The sequence below is a fragment of the Cyphomyrmex costatus genome, unplaced genomic scaffold (assembly GCF_001594065.2).
Source record: "Cyphomyrmex costatus isolate MS0001 unplaced genomic scaffold, Ccosl1.0 scaffold974, whole genome shotgun sequence".
NCBI classification, from domain to species: Eukaryota; Metazoa; Arthropoda; class Insecta; order Hymenoptera; family Formicidae; genus Cyphomyrmex; species Cyphomyrmex costatus.
Window position 1 is genome coordinate 122,840 of NW_017280566.1, and position 4,626 is coordinate 127,465.

The following is a 4,626-nucleotide window of genomic DNA, read 5'->3' on the forward strand; positions in this document are numbered from 1 at the left end:
GTTGGCTGAGCTAGCTGAGCCTGTCCGTCGCGAATTCCGTTGCTCTGTAATTTCTTTGTCCGAGCGTAACATCTTAATATTTAGTGCGAAGAGTGGCACGCTCTCTCGTGCCTGGCGCCCAACGAAAATTAGTACGGCTCGAATATCGTAGCATATAAAATTTAAGGAAGAACCGCACTTTTGCTAATTACATTATTGCGTCCATCTTTTGAGCTATCGCGTAAAAAGAGCAGCGGATGAAGTGACGAAGTTGTGTTGTTCCTCAAAAGGACGGTCACAATTGAAATAAAATTAATTTCTTAATTTGTAATTAAACATATTGCAAAAGTATATTTACAATGTGTATGTAAAGTTACAGGATGATAATGTTACAATAATTTTTATAATTGTATTATTAAACATTCAAATATTAAATTCACAAAATACTGTGTAAATGCACAAAATGTTAATGTGAATTTAATATTTGAATGTGTAATAATACAATTGCAAAAAATATTGTAACACTATCATACAGTAACTTTACATACACATTGTAAATATACTTCTGCAATATGCTTCATTTCAAATTAAGAAATTAATTTTGGACATAATTTTATATCTTGACAATATTTTAATTTTAATTTTTAATTCTGATTTTTGGAATATTGATTTGTGCGTATCATGGTTGTTCTTGCTCTTTTCTTTCGGTTGAATTGCATCTGATAATATTTGTCAAACGTTGGATTTTGACAAGTGCTGTTATGCTTCCAACCGTCATTGGAAGGGTTAACTATGAAGGATGCCGTTTGATCGGAATGATGGAGTCAATTAATCTGACGTGTGTGTATCGTGGATTGCGTGGATTTACGTTGGCTTGACTCGCTTTTTTGCGTATTAGCATGGAGTTGATTGGGATATGTATATATTTTTTGCAATTTAATTTCACTGAAGATGACTGGAATTCAGTCGAAACGTAATAACAATGTATTGAATTTTGTAATTTTGTAATTTTGTAATCTTTTGAAAAAGATTGTTTAATATATTTATATTTTAACGCATTGTCAACCGCGTAGTTTTTTAAATTTACTCTCACTTGCCTGTTTTATAATATATTTGATTGTTTGTTTATCGAGAGTCCAATATAGACGTTAATATTTAAGAAATTAATTTTATTTGTGTTTATAGAAATTTACAAGTGCTTGGAAATTTACAATTATTGTAGTAGGTCCAAAAATTACCCACTATAATTGTTGTAATTTTACATGAAATTTTTAATAATAGAAGTATTTTTACAGAAAAATTTTTTTTAATGTAATTTAGATAATTCCTACAATAGCTGCAAGGATTTCTGATTAAAATAACTTTATGATTAAAATAATATTAGGATTATGCAATTATATGGGGAATATCTTGTAAGTAAACTAAATTTATTTATAAAAATAAAGTTATTTATAATAAATCTTGTAAATAAAACATTAAGTGAAAAAGGATGAGAATTAAATATACGTAAGTAAAAAGATGGTTTAATTTAATTAATTAAACTGCAACTTAATTTTTTACCCTTGTAAGCAGTACAATCAGGAGACGCGGTAGCGTCTCCGGTCATGTTCAAAAACTGTAAGACGCTACAAGTCTCTTATCCCGTGCCATCAAAGTCCATTTTTGGGAGGTGCATAACAATTAAAATATAAAAAATTTTTGAATCAAACGTTATATGTCTTGAAAGGCGGCATCACCACGAGTAATTTGAGCAAAAAAAATTTTAAATCGGTCAAGCCGTTCTGGAGATATAAGCGGTCAAAAAGTGGTGATCTTAAAGAAAAATTAAGAAACGTCTCCTTCTCCTTCTCCTTCTCTGTCCGCATTTTTAAACTTTTTAACTTTCTCTCTCACCTTCCACTCGCATCTCCACCATCTTCGGCCCACAGGACCTCCGCCATTCGCCTCTCCCCCTCCCCCCACCAACCACTCCCGTCATCCCTCTCTTTCGCCGTAATTCACACTTTCTCATTATTACAACTTTTTAACTTCCTCTCTCACCTTCCACTCACACCTCCACCATCTTCGGACCACAGGACCTACTCCACTCGCCCCTCGCCCCACTACTCACTCCCGCCATCCCTCTTTTCTCCGTAATTCACACTTTCTCATTATTACAACTTTTTAACTTCCTCTCTCACCTTCCACTCACACCTCCACCATCTTCGGACCACAGGACCTACTCCACTCGCCCCTCGCCCCACTACTCACTCCCGCCATCCCTCTTTTCTCCGTAATTCACACTTTCTACACTCTCTTCCGTCGTATTTCACTATCTTTCATTGTTACAACTTTTTAACATCCTCTCTCACCTTCCACTTGCACCTCTACCATCTTCGACCCACTGGACATTCTCCCCCGCTCTTACCCCTACCCCCGTCACCCACCCCCACCGCCCCTCTCTTTCGCCATAATTCACTCTTTTTCGTTATTACAACTTTTTAATATCCTCTTTCACCTTTCACTCGCGCCTCTACCATCTTCGGCCCATCGGACCTCCTCCACTCGCCCCTTCCTCTCCCCCTCCTCCCACCCTCACCACCCTTCTTTTGCGCCGTAATTCGTTACAACTTTTTAACATACATATTAAATAAAACTATTATTTTAATTACTACCGACTGCTGACCGATATGACGTATATTTAGAACTATCGCAGTACTATCACGAGTCAAATTGTAATAATATATTATCACGAAAAGTAACTAATTATTAATTATTAAAGTTGCCAGTACAAAGTGAACATACGTAAAGTGTATGTCTTTCGGCCGATTTTCGAATCGCCGCCGCTTTCCGCTGTACCCCTCATTAAATATTTAGAAATAGAAGTAATATATCTCTAAAGCGTACATTCTCATATGAACTGAATGATAAAATTATTATTTTAAATACTACCGACTGCTGACTCGTATCACGAATTTAAAAATAAGAAACATATTATAAAATAAATTTTGATAAAAATTTCCTTTTTTACTAAAAACATCTGTTTTAAATAATTTAATTTCTTAAAAATGGAAGTTATAAAGAACGTTTAATTCTTTAAAGAATTAAATTTAAAGAATTAATTACATAACTGGTACTGTAACCTTCGTTATTTAAATAGTTTTTTATAGGATATAGTAATTTGACTTTAAATTATTTAAAACAGAGTGAAATCTAACCAATTAGTATTTTATCGCTTTGAAATGTGATTTTAACAGCACGAATCGTTTAATTAATATGATAATGTAATAATATGCACCGAAGACATAGGTACGATATCACGTTAATAAATAAATAAAAATATGTTGTCCAAAGTCGACGCGTTAATTAGTACGCCTCCGCCTCGCTTTCGCTATCCCCCTCACCTCACCGCTCCGCGCGTAGAACAATGACATTCGATCATCGTGGAGCATTTGGACTGCACGCGGTGAGATGAGGTGGCGAGGGTTGGGCAAATGCAATTTTCACCTGATTTTCGAATCGCCTTCGTCTAGCTTTCGCTGTTCCCCTCACCTCACCGCACCAAGCGCAGAACAATACCATTCGACTGTAATGGGATATTTGAATTGCACGCGTTGTTTATGTGTAGCTTTCGCCCTCATCACATCGCATCACGGAAAAAAACAATGCCATTCGACTGTCATGGGACATTTCGACTGCACGCGGAACGGTGAGGAGGAAAATGCAACTTTTGGATGATAACATATTGCGGAAATTTTTTAGAAAACTGTAATATGCAAATTGTAATCTGTTTTACTTATATGTATGTATGTTCAATTTGAATTTGCATCTTGAATAATCTATCAGTTCCTTTTCGTGGTACATATTCAACATAGAAAATATTCGTTATATGTACGTTCACTTTGAACTGGCAGATTTAGTAATATATCAGTTACTTTTCGTGGTAATATATTATATTAGATAATAACAATTAAATTATTAAAGGTTTAAATTATTAGGTTACATTATTAGATAATCATTTTAATTTAGAAAGGTTCAAATTTTTGGGGTTAATTTTCAAAGGTTTAAATTTATTGGGTTTTTTATTTTGTGATTAGGTAATCGTTTTAATTTAGAAAGGTTCCAATTTTTGTGGTTAGTTTTCAGAGGTTTAAATTTTTTTGATTTTTTAATTTGCGAGAATCTATTTTTGAACATGGCTGGACCTTTTTATTTTAATGATACCTATGTTATTATCTCTTTACCGCGTGCAGTCCAAATGCCCAATGACGATCGAATGGCATTTTTCTGTGCACTGTGCGGTGTGGTAAGGGGGACTGCGAAAGCTAGACGTAAATGATTCGAAAATTAACCGAAAGTTGCACTGTCCCCCTCACCGCTCCGCGTGCAGACGAAATGCCTCATGACAGTCAAATGGTTTAAATATTTGTCATACCAGTCAGCAGTCGGCACAGTATTTAAAAGTAATTTTATTTAAAATATATATTTCAAATGTATTTAATATGAGATGAGGGAAAGCGGAGGCGATTCGAAAATCGGCCGATAGTTACATACACTTTATGTATGTTCACTTTGTACTGGCATCTTTAATTAATAATTAGTTATTTTTCGTAATATATTACAATTTAACTCGTTATTGTACTGCAATAGTTTTAAATATACGTCATA

At 34.4% G+C, this 4,626-nt stretch overlaps 1 pseudogene; it reads right to left on the reverse strand.

The window, feature by feature from the left end:
• The window catches only part of LOC108782239 (cytochrome P450 4g15-like), a 17,747-nt pseudogene extending 15,377 nt beyond the window's left edge, over positions 1–2,370 (reverse strand).
• Positions 2,371–4,626: the final 2,256 nt, after the last annotated feature.